Here is a 23,767-nt window from a genome sequence, read left to right as displayed (position 1 = left end):
AAGTTATGATCTCGGATCGCACGTCGGAAAGCTGTGCTGTTCGAAATGTCAGTGAATGTTGTTAAATTGTATTGATTCACACAAAAGTGTATCGGTGATAACCAATTTTCACGTTTATGAACGTTCGGAAACGTCATCACTTGATTGTAAGGTGTGATCGCGATTCGTACATCGGAATGCGGTTCAGAACGAAATATCAGTGAATCTGGTTAATTTGTGTCGATTCACACAAAAGTGTATCGGTGATTTCCAATTTTCACGTTTATGAACGTTCGGAAACTACATCACTCGATTGTAAACTGTGATCGCGATTCACACATCGGAAAGCTGTGCTGTTCGAAATGTCAGTGAATGTTGTTAAATTGTATCGATTCACACAAAAGTGGATCGGTGATCACAAATTTTCACGTTTATGAACGTTCGGAAACGACATCACTCGATTGTAAACTGTGATCGCGATTAGCACATCGGAAAGCGATTCAGAACGAAATGTCAGTGAATCTGGTTAATTTGAGTCGATTCACACAAAAGTGTATCGGTGATCACCAATTTTCACGTTTATGAACGTTCGGAAATGACATCACTCGATTGTAAGTTATGATCTCGGATCGCACGTCGGAAAGCTGTTCTGTTCGAAATGTCAGTGAAGCTTGTTAATTTCTATCGATTCATACAAAAGTGTATCGGTGATCTTCCATTTTCACGTTTATGAACGTTCCGAAACTACACCACTCGATTGTAAGCTGTGATCGCGATTAGCACATCGGAAAGCGATTCAGAACGAAATGTCAGTGAATCTGGTTAATTTGTGTCGATTCACACAAAAGTATATCGGTGATCTTCAATTTTCACGTTTATGAACGTTCGGAAACGACATCACTCGAATGTAAGGTATGATCTCGAATCGCACGTCGGAAAGCTGGTCAGTTCGAAATGTCAGTGATTCTTGTTCATTTCTATCGATTCATACAAAAGTGTATCGGTGATCACCAATTTTCACGTTTATGATGGTTCGGAAACGACATCACTCGATTGTAAGCTGTGATCGCGATTCGCACATCGGAAAGCGATTCAGAACGAAATGTCAGTGAATCTGGTTAATTTGAGTCGATTCACACAAAAGTGTATCGGTGATCACCAATTTTCACGTTTATGAACGTTCGGAAACGACATCACCCGATTTTAAGTTATGATCTCGGATCGCACGTCGGAAAGCTGTTCTGTTCGAAATGTCAGTGAATGTTGTTAAATTGTATGGACTCACTCAAAAGTGTATCTGTGATCTTCAATTTTCACGTTTATGAACGTTTGGAAACTACACCACTCGATTGTAAGCTGTGATCGCGATTAGCACATCGGAAAGCGATTCAGAACGAAATGTCAGTGAATCTGGTTAATTTGAGTCGATTCACACAAAAATCTATCGGTGATCACCGTTCTTCATGTTTATGAACGTTCGGAAACGACATCACTCGATTGTAAGTTATGATCTCCGATCACACGTCGGAAAGCTGTTCTGTTCGAAATGTCAGTGAATGTTGTTAAATTGTTTCGATTCACACAAAAGTGTATCGGTGATCACCAATTTTCACGTTTATGAACGTTCGGAAATGACATCACTCGATTGTAAGTTATGATCTCGGATCGCACGTGGGAAAGCTGTTCTGTTCGAAATGTCAGTGAATCTTGTTAATTTTTATCAATTCACACAAAAGTGTATCGGTGATCACCAATTTTCATGTTTATGAACGTTCGGAAATGATATCACTCGATTGTAATTTATGATCTCGAATCGAAATGTCATTGGATATTGTTAATTGGTCATGAATTGAACAAAAATTTTATTGGTGATCACCAATCTTCATGTTTATGAAAGTTCGGGAACGTTTTCATCGCTCGATTGTCAGTTCAGATCTCAAATGGCCCTTCGGATTGCGATACTAAATGTCTGTAAAATTGTTGATATGTGACGTTTATCGGTGAACGTTTCCAATCTTTCATAAACATGAAAGTAAGTAATCAGCGATAATCTTGTGTGTTAAGCGTTACGAATCAACAATTTTTTCCGACATTTCTATCAGAATCGCAATCCGAAATGCGATTCGAGACCGGAACTGACATTCGAACGATGTCGGTTCTGAACGTTCACAAATATGAAAATTGGTGATCACAAATAAACTTTTGTGTGAATCGTTACAAATTATCAAGATTCACTGACAATTCGAACAGAACAGCTTTCCAACGTGCGATTCGAGATCATAACTTAGAAACGAGTGATGTCGTTTCCGAACGTTCATAAACGTGAAAATTGGAGATTACCGATACACTTTTGCGTGAATCGACACAAATTAACCAGATTCACTGACATTTCATTCTGAATCGCTTTCCGATGTGCGAATCGAGATCATAACTTACAATCGAGTGATGTCGTTTCCGAACCATCATAAACGTGTAAATTGGAGATCACCGATACACTTTTGTGTGAATCGATACAATTTAACAACATTCACTGACATTTCGAAAAGAGCAGCTTTCCGACGTGCGATTCGAGATCATTACTTACAATCGAGTTATGTCGTATCCGAACGTTCATAAACATGAAAATTGGTGATCACCGATAGACTTTGGCGAGATGCGTAACAAATCGACAAGATTCACTGACATTTCGACTAGCATCGCTTTCCGACGTGCGATTCGAGATCATACCTTACAATCGAGTGATGTCGTTTCCGAACGTTCAAAAACATGAAAATTGGTGATCACAGATACACTTTTGTGTGAATCGACACAAATTAACAAGTTTCACTGACATTTCGTTCTGAATCGCTTTCCGATGTGCGAATCGAGAGCATGCATTACCATCGAGTGATGTCGATTCCGAACGTTCATAAACGTGAAAACTAGAGATCACCGATACACTTTTGTGTGAATCGACACAAATTAACCAGATTCACTGACATTTCGTTCTGAATCGCTTTCCTATGTGCGAATCGCGATCACACCTTACAATCGTGTGATGTCGTTTCCTAACGTTCAGAGACGTGAAAATTGGAGATAACCGATGCACTTTTGTGTGAATCGATACAATTTAACAACATTCACAGACATTTCGAACAGAACGGCTTTCCGACGTGCAAGTCGAGATCATAACATACAATCGAGTGATGTCGTTTCGGAACGTTCATAAACGTGAAAATTAGAGATCACCGATACACTTTTGTGTGAATCGACACAAATTAACCAGATTCACTGACATTTCGTTCTGAATCGCTTTCCGATGTGCGAATCGCGATCACAGCTTACAATCGAGTGATGTCGTTTCCGAACGTTCATAAACGTGAAAATTGGAGATCACCGATACACTTTTGTGTGAATCGACACAAATTAACCAGATTCACTGACACATTTCTTTCTGAATCGCTTTCCGATGTGCGAATCGAGATCATAACTTACAATCTTGTGATGTCGTTTCCGAACCATCATAAACGTGAAAATTGGAGTTCACCGATACACTATTGTGTGAATCGATACAATTTAACAACATTCACTGACATTTCAAAAAGTGCAGCTTTCCGACGTGCGATTCGAGATCATTACTTACAATCGAGTTATGTCGTATCCGAACGTGCATAAACATGAAAATTGGTGATCACCGATACACTTTTGTATGAATCGATAGAAATTAACAACATTCACTGACATTTCGAACAGAACAGATTTTCGACGTGCGATTCGAGATCACAACTTACAATCGAGTGATGTCGATTCCGAACGTTCATAAACGTGTAAATAGGACATCACCGATACACTTTTGTGTGAATCGACACAAATTAACCAGATTCACTGACATTTCGTTCTGAATCGCTTTCCGATGTGCGAATCGCGATCACAGCTTACAATCGAGTGATGTCGTTTCCGAACGTTCATAAACGTGAAAATTGGAGATCATCGATGCACTTTTGTGTGAATCGATACAATTTAACAACATTCACAGACATTTCGAACAGAACGGCTTTCCGACGTGCAAGTCGAGATCATAACATACAATCGAGTGATGTCGTTTCGGAACGTTCATAAACGTGAAAATTGGTGATCACCGATACACTTTTGGGTGAATCGATACAAATTAACAAGGTACACTGACATTTCGTTCTGAAACGCTTTGCGACGTGTAATAATCTCGAATCGCACGTCGGAAAGCGATGCTGGTCGAAATGTCAGTGAATGTTGTTAAATTGTATTGATTCACACAAAAGTGTATCGGTGATAACCAATTTTCACGTTTATGAACGTTCGGAAACGTCATCACTTGATTGTAAAGTGTGATCGCGATTCGTACATCGGAATGCGGTTCAGAACGAAATATCAGTGAATCTGGTTAATTTGTGTCGATTCACACAAAAGTGTATCGTCGATCTCCAATTTTCACGTTTATGAACGTTCGGATACTACATCACTCGATTGTAAGTTATGATCTCGGATCGCACGTCGGAAAGCTGTGCTGTTCGAAATGTCAGTGAATGTTGTTAATTTCTATCGATTCATACAAAAGTGTATCGGTGATCACCAATTTTCACGTTTATGATGGTTCGGAAACGACATCACTCGATTGTAAGCTGTGATCGCGATTCGCACATCGGAAAGCGATTCAGAACGAAATGTCAGTGAATCTGGTTAATTTGAGTCGATTCACACAAAAGTGTATCGGTGATCACCAATTTTCACGTTTATGAACGTTCGGAAACGACATCACCCGATTTTAAGTTATGATCTCGGATCGCACGTCGGAAAGCTGTTCTGTTCGAAATGTCAGTGAATGTTGTTAAATTGTATCGACTCACTCAAAAGTGTATCTGTGATCTTCAATTTTCACGTTTAAGAACGTTTGGAAACTACACCACTCGATTGTAAGCTGTGATCGCGATTAGCACATCGGAAAGCGATTCAGAACGAAATGTCAGTGAATCTGGTTAATTTGAGTCGATTCACACAAAAATCTATCGGTGATCACCGTTCTTCATGTTTATGAACGTTCGGAAACGACATCACTCGATTGTAAGTTATGATCTCCGATCACACGTCGGAAAGCTGTTCTGTTCGAAATGTCAGTGAATGTTGTTAAATTGTTTCGATTCACACAAAAGTGTATCGGTGATCACCAATTTTCACGTTTATGAACGTTCGGAAATGACATCACTCGATTGTAAGTTATGATCTCGGATCGCACGTGGGAAAGCTGTTCTGTTCGAAATGTCAGTGAATCTTGTTAATTTTTATCAATTCACACAAAAGTGTATCGGTGATCACCAATTTTCATGTTTATGAACGTTCGGAAATGATATCACTCGATTGTAATTTATGATCTCGAATCGAAATGTCATTGGATATTGTTAATTGGTCATGAATTGAACAAAAATTTTATTGGTGATCACCAATCTTCATGTTTATGAAAGTTCGGGAACGTTTTCATCGCTCGATTGTCAGTTCAGATCTCAAATGGCCCTTCGGATTGCGATACTAAATGTCTGTAAAATTGTTGATATGTGACGTTTATCGGTGAACGTTTCCAATCTTTCATAAACATGAAAGTAAGTAATCAGCGATAATCTTGTGTGTTAATCGTTACGAATCAACAATTTTTTCCGACATTTCTATCAGAATCGCAATCCGAAATGCGATTCGAGACCGGAACTGACATTCGAACGATGTCGGTTCTGAACGTTCACAAATATGAAAATTGGTGATCACAAATAAACTTTTGTGTGAATCGTTACAAATTATCAAGATTCACTGACAATTCGAACAGAACAGCTTTCCAACGTGCGATTCGAGATCATAACTTACAAACGAGTGATGTCGTTTCCGAACGTTCAAAAACGTGAAAATTGGAGATTACCGATACACTTTTGTGTGAATCGACACAAATTAACCAGATTCACTGACATTTCGTTCTGAATCGCTTTCCGATGTGCGAATCGCGATCACAGCTTACAATCGAGTGATGTCGTTTCCGAACGTTCATAAACGTGAAAATTGGAGATCACCGATACACTTTTGTGTGAATCGACACAAATTAACCAGATTCACTGACACATTTCTTTCTGAATCGCTTTCCGATGTGCGAATCGAGATCACACCTTACAATCGTGTGATGTCGTTTCCGAACGTTCAGAAACGTGAAAATTGGAGATAACCGATGCACTTTTGTGTGAATCGATACAATTTAACAACATTCACAGACATTTCGAACAGAACGGCTTTCCGACGTGCAAGTCGAGATCATAACATACAATCGAGTGATGTCGTTTCGGAACGTTCATAAACGTGAAAATTGGTGATCACCGATACACTTTTGGGTGAATCGATACAAATTAACAAGGTACACTGACATTTCGTTCTGAAACGCTTTGCGACGTGTAATAATCTTGAATCGCACGTCGGAAAGCGATGCTGGTCGAAATGTCAGTGAATGTTGTTAAATTGTATTGATTCACACAAAAGTGTATCGGTGATAACCAATTTTCACGTTTATGAACGTTCGGAAACGACATCACTCGATTGTAAGCTGTGATCGCGATTCGCACATCGGAAAGCGATTCAGAACGAAATGTCAGTGAATCTGGTTAATTTGAGTCGATTCACACAAAAGTGTATCGGTGATCACCAATTTTCACGTTTATGAACGTTCGGAAATGACATCACTCGATTGTAAGTTATGATCTCGGATCGCACGTCGGAAAGCTGTTCTGTTCGAAATGTCAGTGAATCTTGTTAATTTCTATCGATTCATACAAAAGTGTATCGGTGATCTTCAATTTTCACGTTTATGAACGTTCCGAAACTACACCACTCGATTGTAAGCTGTGATCGCGATTAGCACATCGGAAAGCGATTCAGAACGAAATGTCAGTGAATCTGGTTAATTTGAGTCGATTCACACAAAAATCTATCGGTGATCACCGTTCTTCACGTTTATGAACGTTCGGAAATGACATCACTCGATTGTAAGTTATGATCTCGGATCGCACGTGGGAAAGCTGTTCTGTTCGAAATGTCAGTGAATCTTGTTAATTTTTATCAATTCACACAAAAGTGTATCGGTGATCACCAATTTTCATGTTTATGAACGTTCGGAAACTACATCACTCGATTGTAAGTTATGATCTCGGATCGCACGTCGGAAAGCTGTGCTGTTCGAAATGTCAGTGAATGTTGTTAAATTGTATTGATTCACACAAAAGTGTATCGGTGATAACCAATTTTCACGTTTATGAACGTTCGGAAACGTCATCACTTGATTGTAAGGTGTGATCGCGATTCGTACATCGGAATGCGGTTCAGAACGAAATATCAGTGAATCTGGTTAATTTGTGTCGATTCACACAAAAGTGTATCGGTGATCTCCAATTTTCACGTTTATGAACGTTCGGAAACTACATCACTCGATTGTAAGTTATGATCTCGGATCGCACGTCGGAAAGCTGTGCTGTTCGAAATGTCAGTGAATGTTGTTAAATTGTATCGATTCACACAAAAGTGTATCGGTGATCACCAATTTTCACGTTTATGAACGTTCGGAAATGACATCACTCGATTGTAAGTTATGATCTCGGGTCGCACGTCGGAAAGCTGTTCTGTTCGAAATGTCAGTGAATCTTGTTAATTTCTATCGATTCATACAAAAGTGTATCTGTGATCTTCAATTTTCACGTTTATGAACGTTTGGAAACTACACCACTCGATTGTAAGCTGTGATCGCGATTAGCACATCGGAAAGCGATTCAGAACGAAATGTCAGTGAATCTGGTTAATTTGAGTCGATTCACACAAAAATCTATCGGTGATCACCGTTCTTCATGTTTATGAACGTTCGGAAACGACATCACTCGATTGTAAGTTATGATCTCCGATCACACGTCGGAAAGCTGTTCTGTTCGAAATGTCAGTGAATGTTGTTAAATTGTTTCGATTCACACAAAAGTGTATCGGTGATCACCAATTTTCACGTTTATGAACGTTCGGAAATGACATCACTCGATTGTAAGTTATGATCTCGGATCGCACGTGGGAAAGCTGTTCTGTTCGAAATGTCAGTGAATCTTGTTAATTTTTATCAATTCACACAAAAGTGTATCGGTGATCACCAATTTTCATGTTTATGAACGTTCGGAAATGATATCACTCGATTGTAATTTATGATCTCGAATCGAAATGTCATTGGATATTGTTAATTGGTCATGAATTGAACAAAAATTTTATTGGTGATCACCAATCTTCATGTTTATGAAAGTTCGGGAACGTTTTCATCGCTCGATTGTCAGTACAGATCTCAAATGGCCCTTCGGATTGCGATACTAAATGTCTGTAAAATTGTTGATATGTGACGTTTATCGGTGAACGTTTCCAATCTTTCATAAACATGAAAGTAAGTAATCAGCGATAATCTTGTGTGTTAATCGTTACGAATCAACAATTTTTTCCGACATTTCTATCAGAATCGCAATCCGAAATGCGATTCGAGACCGGAACTGACATTCGAACGATGTCGGTTCTGAACGTTCACAAATATGAAAATTGGTGATCACAAATAAACTTTTGTGTGAATCGTTACAAATTATCAAGATTCACTGACAATTCGAACAGAACAGCTTTCCAACGTGCGATTCGAGATCATAACTTACAAACGAGTGATGTCGTTTCCGAACGTTCATAAACGTGAAAATTGGAGATTACCGATACACTTTTGTGTGAATCGACACAAATTAACCAGATTCACTGACATTTCATTCTGAATCGCTTTCCGATGTGCGAATCGAGATCATAACTTACAATCGAGTGATGTCGTTTCCGAACCACCATAAACGTGTAAATTGGAGATCACCGATACACTTTTGTGTGAATTGATACAATTTAACAACATTCACTGACATTTCGAAAAGAGCAGCTTTCCGACGTGCGATTCGAGATCATTACTTACAATCGAGTTATGTCGTATCCGAACGTTCATAAACATGAAAATTGGTGATCACCGATAGACTTTGGCGAGATGCGTAACAAATCGACAAGATTCACTGACATTTCGACTAGCATCGCTTTCCGACGTGCGATTCGAGATCATACCTTACAATCGAGTGATGTCGTTTCCGAACGTTCAAAAACATGAAAATTGGTGATCACAGATACACTTTTGTGTGAATCGACACAAATTAACAAGTTTCACTGACATTTCGTTCTGAATCGCTTTCCGATGTGCGAATCGAGAGCATGCATTACCATCGAGTGATGTCGATTCCGAACGTTCATAAACGTGAAAATTAGAGATCACCGATACACTTTTGTGTGAATCGACACAAATTAACCAGATTCACTGACATTTCGTTCTGAATCGCTTTCCTATGTGCGAATCGCGATCACACCTTACAATCGTGTGATGTCGTTTCCTAACGTTCAGAGACGTGAAAATTGGAGATAACCGATGCACTTTTGTGTGAATCGATATAATTTAACAACATTCACAGACATTTCGAAAAGAACGGCTTTCCGACGTGCAAGTCGAGATCATAACATACAATCGAGTGATGTCGTTTCGGAACGTTCATAAACGTGAAAATTAGAGATCACCGATACACTTTTGTGTGAATCGACACAAATTAACCAGATTCACTGACACATTTCTTTCTGAATCGCTTTCCGATGTGCGAATCGAGATCATAACTTACAATCGAGTGATGTCGTTTCCGAACCATCATAAACGTGAAAATTGGAGTTCACCGATACACTATTGTGTGAATCGATACAATTTAACAACATTCACTGACATTTCGAAAAGTGCAGCTTTCCGACGTGCGATTCGAGATCATTACTTACAATCGAGTTATGTCGTATCCGAACGTGCATAAACATGAAAATTGGTGATCACCGATACACTTTTGTATGAATCGATAGAAATTAACAACATTCACTGACATTTCGAACAGAACAGATTTCCGACGTGCGATTCGAGATCACAACTTACAATCGAGTGATGTCGATTCCGAACGTTCATAAACGTGTAAATAGGACATCACCGATACACTTTTGTGTGAATCGACACAAATTAACCAGATTCACTGACATTTCGTTCTGAATCGCTTTCCGATGTGCGAATCGAGATCATAACCTACAATCGAGTGATGTCGTTTCGGAACGTTCATAAACGTGAAAATTAGAGATCACCGATACACTTTTGTGTGAATCGACACAAATTAACCAGATTCACTGACACATTTCTTTCTGAATCGCTTTCCGATGTGCGAATCGAGATCATAACTTACAATCGAGTGATGTCGTTTCCGAACCATCATAAACGTGAAAATTGGAGTTCACCGATACACTATTGTGTGAATCGATACAATTTAACAACATTCACTGACATTTCGAAAAGTGCAGCTTTCCGACGTGCGATTCGAGATCATTACTTACAATCGAGTTATGTCGTATCCGAACGTGCATAAACGTGTAAATTGGAGATCACCGATACACTTTTGTGTGAATCGATACAATTTAACAACATTCACTGACATTTCGAAAAGAGCAGCTTTCCGACGTGCGATTCGAGATCATTACTTACAATCGAATTATGTCGTATCCGAACGTTCATAAACATGAAAATTGGTGATCACCGATAGACTTTGGCGAGATGCGTAACAAATCGACAAGATTCACTGACATTTCGACTAGCATCGCTTTCCGACGTGCGATTCGAGATCATACCTTACAATCGAGTGATGTCGTTTCCGAACGTTCAAAAACATGAAAATTGGTGATCACAGATACACTTTTGTGTGAATCGACACAAATTAACAAGTTTCACTGACATTTCGTTCTGAATCGCTTTCCGATGTGCGAATCGAGAGCATGCATTACCATCGAGTGATGTCGATTCCGAACGTTCATAAACGTGAAAATTAGAGATCACCGATACACTTTTGTGTGAATCGACACAAATTAACCAGATTCACTGACATTTCGTTCTGAATCGCTTTCCTATGTGCGAATCGCGATCACACCTTACAATCGTGTGATGTCGTTTCCTAACGTTCAGAGACGTGAAAATTGGAGATAACCGATGCACTTTTGTGTGAATCGATACAATTTAACAACATTCACAGACATTTCGAACAGAACGGCTTTCCGACGTGCAAGTCGAGATCATAACATACAATCGAGTGATGTCGTTTCGGAACGTTCATAAACGTGAAAATTAGAGATCACCGATACACTTTTGTGTGAATCGACACAAATTAACCAGATTCACTGACATTTCGTTCTGAATCGCTTTCCGATGTGCGAATCGCGATCACAGCTTACAATCGAGTGATGTCGTTTCCGAACGTTCATAAACGTGAAAATTGGAGATCACCGATACACTTTTGTGTGAATCGACACAAATTAACCAGATTCACTGACACATTTCTTTCTGAATCGCTTTCCGATGTGCGAATCGAGATCATAACTTACAATCGAGTGATGTCGTTTCCGAACCATCATAAACGTGAAAATTGGAGTTCACCGATACACTATTGTGTGAATCGATACAATTTAACAACATTCACTGACATTTCGAAAAGTGCAGCTTTCCGACGTGCGATTCGAGATCATTACTTACAATCGAGTTATGTCGTATCCGAACGTGCATAAACATGAAAATTGGTGATCACCGATACACTTTTGTATGAATCGATAGAAATTAACAACATTCACTGACATTTCGAACAGAACAGATTTCCGACGTGCGATTCGAGATCACAACTTACAATCGAGTGATGTCGATTCCGAACGTTCATAAACGTGTAAATAGGACATCACCGATACACTTTTGTGTGAATCGACACAAATTAACCAGATTAACTGACATTTCGTTCTGAATCGCTTTCCGATGTGCGAATCGAGATCATAACCTACAATCGAGTGATGTCGTTTCCGAACCATCATAAACGTGAAAATTGGAGATCACCGATGATACACTTTTGAGTGAATCGAAACAAATTAACCAGATTCACTGACATTTCGTTCTGAATCGCTTTCCTATGTGCGAATCGCGATCACACCTTACAATCGTGTGATGTCGTTTCCGAACGTTCAGAAACGTGAAAATTGGAGATAACCGATGCACTTTTGTGTGAATCGATACAATTTAACAACATTCACAGACATTTCGAACAGAACGGCTTTCCGACGTGCAAGTCGAGATCATAACATACAATCGAGTGATGTCGTTTCGGAACGTTCATAAACGTGAAAATTGGTGATCACCGATACACTTTTGGGTGAATCGATACAAATTAACAAGGTACACTGACATTTCGTTCTGAAACGCTTTGCGACGTGTAATAATCTCGAATCGCACGTCGGAAAGCGATGCTGGTCGAAATGTCAGTGAATGTTGTTAAATTGTATTGATTCACACAAAAGTGTATCGGTGATAACCAATTTTCACGTTTATGAACGTTCGGAAACGTCATCACTTGATTGTAAAGTGTGATCGCGATTCGTACATCGGAATGCGGTTCAGAACGAAATATCAGTGAATCTGGTTAATTTGTGTCGATTCACACAAAAGTGTATCGTCGATCTCAAATTTTCACGTTTATGAACGTTCGGAAACTACATCACTCGATTGTTAGTTATGATCTCGGATCGCACGTCGGAAAGCTGTGCTGTTCGAAATGTCAGTGAATGTTGTTAAATTGTATCGATTCACACAAAAGTGGATCGGTGATCACAAATTTTCACGTTTATGAACGTTCGGAAACGACATCACTCGATTGTAAGGTGAGACCGCGATTCGCACATCGGAAAGCGATTCAGAACGAAATGTCAGTGAATCTGGTTAATTTGTGTCGATTCACACAAAAGTATATCGGTGATCTTCAATTTTCACGTTTATGAACGTTCGGAAACGACATCACTCGAATGTAAGGTATGATCTCGAATCGCACGTCGGAAAGCGATGCTGTTCGAAATGTCAGTGAATGTTGTTAAATTGTATTGATTCACACAAAAGTGTATCGGTGATAACCAATTTTCACGTTTATGAACGTTCGGAAACGTCATCACTTGATTGTAAGGTGTGATCGCGATTCGTACATCGGAATGCGGTTCAGAACGAAATATCAGTGAATCTGGTTAATTTGTGTCGATTCACACAAAAGTGTATCGGTGATCTCCAATTTTCACGTTTATGAACGTTCGGATACTACATCACTCGATTGTAAGTTATGATCTCGGATCGCACGTCGGAAAGCTGTTCTGTTCGAAATGTCAGTGAATGTTGTTAATTTCTATCGATTCATACAAAAGTGTATCGGTGATCACCAATTTTCACGTTTATGATGGTTCGGAAACGACATCACTCGATTGTAAGCTGTGATCGCGATTCGCACATCGGAAAGCGATTCAGAACGAAATGTCAGTGAATCTGGTTAATTTGAGTCGATTCACACAAAAGTGTATCGGTGATCACCAATTTTCACGTTTATGAACGTTCGGAAACGACATCACCCGATTTTAAGTTATGATCTCGGATCGCACGTCGGAAAGCTGTTCTGTTCGAAATGTCAGTGAATGTTGTTAAATTGTATCGACTCACTCAAAAGTGTATCTGTGATCTTCAATTTTCACGTTTAAGAACGTTTGGAAACTACACCACTCGATTGTAAGCTGTGATCGCGATTAGCACATCGGAAAGCGATTCAGAACGAAATGTCAGTGAATCTGGTTAATTTGAGTCGATTCACACAAAAATCTATCGGTGATCACCGTTCTTCATGTTTATGAACGTTCGGAAACGACATCACTCGATTGTAAGTTATGATCTCGGATCGCACGTGGGAAAGCTGTTCTGTTCGAAATGTCAGTGAATCTTGTTAATTTTTATCAATTCACACAAAAGTGTATCGGTGATCACCAATTTTCATGTTTATGAACGTTCGGAAATGATATCACTCGATTGTAATTTATGATCTCGAATCGAAATGTCATTGGATATTGTTAATTGGTCATGAATTGAACAAAAATTTTATTGGTGATCACCAATCTTCATGTTTATGAAAGTTCGGGAACGTTTTCATCGCTCGATTGTCAGTTCAGATCTCAAATGGCCCTTCGGATTGCGATACTAAATGTCTGTAAAATTGTTGATATGTGACGTTTATCGGTGAACGTTTCCAATCTTTCATAAACATGAAAGTAAGTAATCAGCGATAATCTTGTGTGTTAATCGTTACGAATCAACAATTTTTTCCGACATTTCTATCAGAATCGCAATCCGAAATGCGATTCGAGACCGGAACTGACATTCGAACGATGTCGGTTCTGAACGTTCACAAATATGAAAATTGGTGATCACAAATAAACTTTTGTGTGAATCGTTACAAATTATCAAGATTCACTGACAATTCGAACAGAACAGCTTTCCAACGTGCGATTCGAGATCATAACTTACAAACGAGTGATGTCGTTTCCGAACGTTCAAAAACGTGAAAATTGGAGATTACCGATACACTTTTGTGTGAATCGACACAAATTAACCAGATTCACTGACATTTCGTTCTGAATCGCTTTCCGATGTGCGAATCGCGATCACAGCTTACAATCGAGTGATGTCGTTTCCGAACGTTCATAAACGTGAAAATTGGAGATCACCGATGCACTTTTGTGTGAATCGATACAATTTAACAACATTCACAGACATTTCGAACAGAACGGCTTTCCGACGTGCAAGTCGAGATCATAACATACAATCGAGTGATGTCGTTTCGGAACGTTCATAAACGTGAAAATTGGTGATCACCGATACACTTTTGGGTGAATCGATACAAATTAACAAGGTACACTGACATTTCGTTCTGAAACGCTTTGCGACGTGTAATAATCTCGAATCGCACGTCGGAAAGCGATGCTGGTCGAAATGTCAGTGAATGTTGTTAAATTGTATTGATTCACACAAAAGTGTATCGGTGATAACCAATTTTCACGTTTATGAACGTTCGGAAACGTCATCACTTGATTGTAAAGTGTGATCGCGATTCGTACATCGGAATGCGGTTCAGAACGAAATATCAGTGAATCTGGTTAATTTGTGTCGATTCACACAAAAGTGTATCGTCGATCTCCAATTTTCACGTTTATGAACGTTCGGAAACTACATCACTCGATTGTAAGTTATGATCTCGGATCGCACGTCGGAAAGCTGTGCTGTTCGAAATGTCAGTGAATGTTGTTAAATTGTATTGATTCACACAAAAGTGTATCGGTGATAACCAATTTTCACGTTTATGAACGTTCGGAAACGTCATCACTTGATTGTAAGGTGTGATCGCGATTCGTACATCGGAATGCGGTTCAGAACGAAATATCAGTGAATCTGGTTAATTTGTGTCGATTCACACAAAAGTGTATCGGTGATCTCCAATTTTCACGTTTATGAACGTTCGGATACTACATCACTCGATTGTAAGTTATGATCTCGGATCGCACGTCGGAAAGCTGTGCTGTTCGAAATGTCAGTGAATGTTGTTAATTTCTATCGATTCATACAAAAGTGTATCGGTGATCACCAATTTTCACGTTTATGATGGTTCGGAAACGACATCACTCGATTGTAAGCTGTGATCGCGATTCGCACATCGGAAAGCGATTCAGAACGAAATGTCAGTGAATCTGGTTAATTTGAGTCGATTCACACAAAAGTGTATCGGTGATCACCAATTTTCACGTTTATGAACGTTCGGAAACGACATCACCCGATTTTAAGTTATGATCTCGGATCGCACGTCGGAAAGCTGTTCTGTTCGAAATGTCAGTGAATGTTGTTAAATTGTATCGACTCACTCAAAAGTGTATCTGTGATCTTCAATTTTCACGTTTAAGAACGTTTGGAAACTACACCACTCGATTGTAAGCTGTGATCGCGATTAGCACATCGGAAAGCGATTCAGAACGAAATGTCAGTGAATCTGGTTAATTTGAGTCGATTCACACAAAAATCTATCGGTGATCACCGTTCTTCATGTTTATGAACGTTCGGAAACGACATCACTCGATTGTAAGTTATGATCTCCGATCACACGTCGGAAAGCTGTTCTGTTCGAAATGTCAGTGAATGTTGTTAAATTGTTTCGATTCACACAAAAGTGTATCGGTGATCACCAATTTTCACGTTTATGAACGTTCGGAAATGACATCACTCGATTGTAAGTTATGATCTCGGATCGCACGTGGGAAAGCTGTTCTGTTCGAAATGTCAGTGAATCTTGTTAATTTTTATCAATTCACACAAAAGTGTATCGGTGATCACCAATTTTCATGTTTATGAACGTTCGGAAATGATATCACTCGATTGTAATTTATGATCTCGAATCGAAATGTCATTGGATATTGTTAATTGGTCATGAATTGAACAAAAATTTTATTGGTGATCACCAATCTTCATGTTTATGAAAGTTCGGGAACGTTTTCATCGCTCGATTGTCAGTTCAGATCTCAAATGGCCCTTCGGATTGCGATACTAAATGTCTGTAAAATTGTTGATATGTGACGTTTATCGGTGAACGTTTCCAATCTTTCATAAACATGAAAGTAAGTAATCAGCGATAATCTTGTGTGTTAATCGTTACGAATCAACAATTTTTTCCGACATTTCTATCAGAATCGCAATCCGAAATGCGATTCGAGACCGGAACTGACATTCGAACGATGTCGGTTCTGAACGTTCACAAATATGAAAATTGGTGATCACAAATAAACTTTTGTGTGAATCGTTACAAATTATCAAGATTCACTGACAATTCGAACAGAACAGCTTTCCAACGTGCGATTCGAGATCATAACTTACAAACGAGTGATGTCGTTTCCGAACGTTCAAAAACGTGAAAATTGGAGATTACCGATACACTTTTGTGTGAATCGACACAAATTAACCAGATTCACTGACATTTCGTTCTGAATCGCTTTCCGATGTGCGAATCGCGATCACAGCTTACAATCGAGTGATGTCGTTTCCGAACGTTCATAAACGTGAAAATTGGAGATCACCGATACACTTTTGTGTGAATCGACACAAATTAACCAGATTCACTGACACATTTCTTTCTGAATCGCTTTCCGATGTGCGAATCGAGATCACACCTTACAATCGTGTGATGTCGTTTCCGAACGTTCAGAAACGTGAAAATTGGAGATAACCGATGCACTTTTGTGTGAATCGATACAATTTAACAACATTCACAGACATTTCGAACAGAACGGCTTTCCGACGTGCAAGTCGAGATCATAACATACAATCGAGTGATGTCGTTTCGGAACGTTCATAAACGTGAAAATTGGTGATCACCGATACACTTTTGGGTGAATCGATACAAATTAACAAGGTACACTGACATTTCGTTCTGAAACGCTTTGCGACGTGTAATAATCTCGAATCGCACGTCGGAAAGCGATGCTGGTCGAAATGTCAGTGAATGTTGTTAAATTGTATTGATTCACACAAAAGTGTATCGGTGATAACCAATTTTCACGTTTATGAACGTTCGGAAACGACATCACTCGATTGTAAGCTGTGATCGCGATTCGCACATCGGAAAGCGATTCAGAACGAAATGTCAGTGAATCTGGTTAATTTGAGTCGATTCACACAAAAGTGTATCGGTGATCACCAATTTTCACGTTTATCAACGTTCGGAAATGACATCACTCGATTGTAAGTTATGATCTCGGATCGCACGTCGGAAAGCTGTTCTGTTCGAAATGTCAGTGAATCTTGTTAATTTCTATCGATTCATACAAAAGTGTATCGGTGATCTTCAATTTTCACGTTTATGAACGTTCCGAAACTACACCACTCGATTGTAAGTTATGATCTCGGATCGCACGTCGGAAAGCTGTGCTGTTCGAAATGTCAGTGAATGTTGTTAAATTGTATTGATTCACACAAAAGTGTATCGGTGATAACCAATTTTCACGTTTATGAACGTTCGGAAACGTCATCACTTGATTGTAAGGTGTGATCGCGATTCGTACATCGGAATGCGGTTCAGAACGAAATATCAGTGAATCTGGTTAATTTGTGTCGATTCACACAAAAGTGTATCGGTGATCTCCAATTTTCACGTTTATGAACGTTCGGAAACTACATCACTCGATTGTAAGTTATGATCTCGGATCGCACGTCGGAAAGCTGTGCTGTTCGAAATGTCAGTGAATGTTGTTAAATTGTATCGATTCACACAAAAGTGTATCGGTGATCACCAATTTTCACGTTTATGAACGTTCGGAAATGACATCACTCGATTGTAAGTTATGATCTCGGGTCGCACGTCGGAAAGCTGTTCTGTTCGAAATGTCAGTGAATCTTGTTAATTTCTATCGATTCATACAAAAGTGTATCTGTGATCTTCAATTTTCACGTTTATGAACGTTTGGAAACTACACCACTCGATTGTAAGCTGTGATCGCGATTAGCACATCGGAAAGCGATTCAGAACGAAATGTCAGTGAATCTGGTTAATTTGAGTCGATTCACACAAAAATCTATCGGTGATCACCGTTCTTCATGTTTATGAACGTTCGGAAACGACATCACTCGATTGTAAGTTATGATCTCCGATCACACGTCGGAAAGCTGTTCTGTTCGAAATGTCAGTGAATGTTGTTAAATTGTTTCGATTCACACAAAAGTGTATCGGTGATCACCAATTTTCACGTTTATGAACGTTCGGAAATGACATCACTCGATTGTAAGTTATGATCTCGGATCGCACGTGGGAAAGCTGTTCTGTTCGAAATGTCAGTGAATCTTGTTAATTTTTATCAATTCACACAAAAGTGTATCGGTGATCACCAATTTTCATGTTTATGAACGATCGGAAATGATATCACTCGATTGTAATTTATGATCTCGAATCGAAATGTCATTGGATATTGTTAATTGGTCATGAATTGAACAAAAATTTTATTGGTGATCACCAATCTTCATGTTTATGAAAGTTCGGGAACGTTTTCATCGCTCGATTGTCAGTTCAGATCTCAAATGGCCCTTCGGATTGCGATACTAAATGTCTGTAAAATTGTTGATATGTGACGTTTATCGGTGAACGTTTCCAATCTTTCATAAACATGAAAGTAAGTAATCAGCGATAATCTTGTGTGTTAATCGTTACGAATCAACAATTTTTTCCGACATTTCTATCAGAATCGCAATCCGAAATGCGATTCGAGACCGGAACTGACATTCGAACGATGTCGGTTCTGAACGTTCACAAATATGAAAATTGGTGATCACAAATAAACTTTTGTGTGAATCGTTACAAATTATCAAGATTCACTGACAATTCGAACAGAACAGCTTTCCAACGTGCGATTCGAGATCATAACTTACAAACGAGTGATGTCGTTTCCGAACGTTCATAAACGTGAAAATTGGAGATTACCGATACACTTTTGTGTGAATCGACACAAATTAACCAGATTCACTGACATTTCATTCTGAATCGCTTTCCGATGTGCGAATCGAGATCATAACTTACAATCGAGTGATGTCGTTTCCGAACCATCATAAACGTGTAAATTGGAGATCACCGATACACTTTTGTGTGAATTGATACAATTTAACAACATTCACTGACATTTCGAAAAGAGCAGCTTTCCGACGTGCGATTCGAGATCATTACTTACAATCGAGTTATGTCGTATCCGAACGTTCATAAACATGAAAATTGGTGATCACCGATAGACTTTGGAGAGATGCGTAACAAATCGACAAGATTCACTGACATTTCGACTAGCATCGCTTTCCGACGTGCGATTCGAGATCATACCTTACAATCGAGTGATGTCGTTTCCGAACGTTCAAAAACATGAAAATTGGTGATCACAGATACACTTTTGTGTGAATCGACACAAATTAACAAGTTTCACTGACATTTCGTTCTGAATCGCTTTCCGATGTGCGAATCGAGAGCATGCATTACCATCGAGTGATGTCGATTCCGAACGTTCATAAACGTGAAAATTAGAGATCACCGATACACTTTTGTGTGAATCGACACAAATTAACCAGATTCACTGACATTTCGTTCTGAATCGCTTTCCTATGTGCGAATCGCGATCACACCTTACAATCGTGTGATGTCGTTTCCTAACGTTCAGAGACGTGAAAATTGGAGATAACCGATGCACTTTTGTGTGAATCGATACAATTTAACAACATTCACAGACATTTCGAAAAGAACGGCTTTCCGACGTGCAAGTCGAGATCATAACATACAATCGAGTGATGTCGTTTCGGAACGTTCATAAACGTGAAAATTAGAGATCACCGATACACTTTTGTGTGAATCGACACAAATTAACCAGATTCACTGACACATTTCTTTCTGAATCGCTTTCCGATGTGCGAATCGAGATCATAACTTACAATCGAGTGATGTCGTTTCCGAACCATCATAAACGTGAAAATTGGAGTTCACCGATACACTATTGTGTGAATCGATACAATTTAACAACATTCACTGACATTTCGAAAAGTGCAGCTTTCCGACGTGCGATTCGAGATCATTACTTACAATCGAGTTATGTCGTATCCGAACGTGCATAAACGTGTAAATTGGAGATCACCGATACACTTTTGTGTGAATCGATACAATTTAACAACATTCACTGACATTTCGAAAAGAGCAGCTTTCCGACGTGCGATTCGAGATCATTACTTACAATCGAATTATGTCGTATCCGAACGTTCATAAACATGAAAATTGGTGATCACCGATAGACTTTGGCGAGATGCGTAACAAATCGACAAGATTCACTGACATTTCGACTAGCATCGCTTTCCGACGTGCGATTCGAGATCATACCTTACAATCGAGTGATGACGTTTCCGAACGTTCAAAAACATGAAAATTGGTGATCACAGATACACTTTTGTGTGAATCGACACAAATTAACAAGTTTCACTGACATTTCGTTCTGAATCGCTTTCCGATGTGCGAATCGAGAGCATGCATTACCATCGAGTGATGTCGATTCCGAACGTTCATAAACGTGAAAATTAGAGATCACCGATACACTTTTGTGTGAATCGACACAAATTAACCAGATTCACTGACATTTCGTTCTGAATCGCTTTCCTATGTGCGAATCGCGATCACACCTTACAATCGTGTGATGTCGTTTCCTAACGTTCAGAGACGTGAAAATTGGAGATAACCGATGCACTTTTGTGTGAATCGATACAATTTAACAACATTCACAGACATTTCGAACAGAACGGCTTTCCGACGTGCAAGTCGAGATCATAACATACAATCGAGTGATGTCGTTTCGGAACGTTCATAAACGTGAAAATTAGAGATCACCGATACACTTTTGTGTGAATCGACACAAATTAACCAGATTCACTGACATTTCGTTCTGAATCGCTTTCCGATGTGCGAATCGCGATCACAGCTTACAATCGAGTGATGTCGTTTCCGAACGTTCATAAACGTGAAAATTGGAGATCACCGATACACTTTTGTGTGAATCGACACAAATTAACCAGATTCACTGACACATTTCTTTCTGAATCGCTTTCCGATGTGCGAATCGAGATCATAACTTACAATCGAGTGATGTCGTTTCCGAACCATCATAAACGTGAAAATTGGAGTTCACCGATACACTATTGTGTGAATCGATACAATTTAACAACATTCACTGACATTTCGAAAAGTGCAGCTTTCCGACGTGCGATTCGAGATCATTACTTACAATCGAGTTATGTCGTATCCGAACGTGCATAAACATGAAAATTGGTGATCACCGATACACTTTTGTATGAATCGATAGAAATTAACAACATTCACTGACATTTCGAACAGAACAGATTTCCGACGTGCGATTCGAGATCACAACTTACAATCGAGTGATGTCGATTCCGAACGTTCATAAACGTGTAAATAGGACATCACCGATGATACACTTTTGAGTGAATCGAAACAAATTAACCAGATTCACTGACATTTCGTTCTGAATCGCTTTCCTATGTGCGAATCGCGATCACACCTTACAATCGTGTGATGTCGTTTCCGAACGTTCAGAAACGTGAAAATTGGAGATAACCGATGCACTTTTGTGTGAATCGATACAATTTAACAACATTCACAGACATTTCGAACAGAACGGCTTTCCGACGTGCAAGTCGAGATCATAACATACAATCGAGTGATGTCGTTTCGGAACGTTCATAAACGTGAAAATTGGTGATCACCGATACACTTTTGGGTGAATCGATACAAATTAACAAGGTACACTGACATTTCGTTCTGAAACGCTTTGCGACGTGTAATAATCTCGAATCGCACGTCGGAAAGCGATGCTGGTCGAAATGTCAGTGAATGTTGTTAAATTGTATTGATTCACACAAAAGTGTATCGGTGATAACCAATTTTCACGTTTATGAACGTTCGGAAACGTCATCACTTGATTGTAAAGTGTGATCGCGATTCGTACATCGGAATGCGGTTCAGAACGAAATATCAGTGAATCTGGTTAATTTGTGTCGATTCACACAAAAGTGTATCGTCGATCTCAAATTTTCACGTTTATGAACGTTCGGAAACTACATCACTCGATTGTTAGTTATGATCTCGGATCGCACGTCGGAAAGCTGTGCTGTTCGAAATGTCAGTGAATGTTGTTAAATTGTATCGATTCACACAAAAGTGGATCGGTGATCACAAATTTTCACGTTTATGAACGTTCGGAAACGACATCACTCGATTGTAAGGTGAGACCGCGATTCGCACATCGGAAAGCGATTCAGAACGAAATGTCAGTGAATCTGGTTAATTTGAGTCGATTCACACAAAAGTATATCGGTGATCTTCAATTTTCACGTTTATGAACGTTCGGAAACGACATCACTCGAATGTAAGGTATGATCTCGAATCGCACGTCGGAAAGCTGGTCAGTTCGAAATGTCAGTGATTCTTGTTCATTTCTATCGATTCATACAAAAGTGTATCGGTGATCACCAATTTTCACGTTTATGATGGTTCGGAAACGACATCACTCGATTGTAAGCTGTGATCGCGATTCGCACATCGGAAAGCGATTCAGAACGAAATGTCAGTGAATCTGGTTAATTTGAGTCGATTCACACAAAAGTGTATCGGTGATCACCAATTTTCACGTTTATGAACGTTCGGAAATGACATCACTCGATTGTAAGTTATGATCTCGGATCGCACGTCGGAAAGCTGTTCTGTTCGAAATGTCAGTGAATCTTGTTAATTTCTATCGATTCATACAAAAGTGTATCGGTGATCTTCAATTTTCACGTTTATGAACGTTCCGAAACTACACCACTCGATTGTAAGCTGTGATCGCGATTAGCACATCGGAAAGCGATTCAGAACGAAATGTCAGTGAATCTGGTTAATTTGAGTCGATTCACACAAAAATCTATCGGTGATCACCGTTCTTCATGTTTATGAACGTTCGGAAACGACATCACTCGATTGTAAGTTATGATCTCCGATCACACGTCGGAAAGCTGTTCTGTTCGAAATGTCAGTGAATGTTGTTAAATTGTTTCGATTCACACAAAAGTGTATCGGTGATCACCAATTTTCACGTTTATGAACGTTCGGAAATGACATCACTCGATTGTAAGTTATGATCTCGGATCGCACGTGGGAAAGCTGTTCTGTTCGAAATGTCAGTGAATCTTGTTAATTTTTATCAA

This window comes from Venturia canescens, chromosome 5, assembly GCF_019457755.1.
Source record: "Venturia canescens isolate UGA chromosome 5, ASM1945775v1, whole genome shotgun sequence".
NCBI lineage: Eukaryota > Metazoa > Arthropoda > Insecta > Hymenoptera > Ichneumonidae > Venturia > Venturia canescens.
This window is presented reverse-complemented; position numbering follows the sequence as displayed.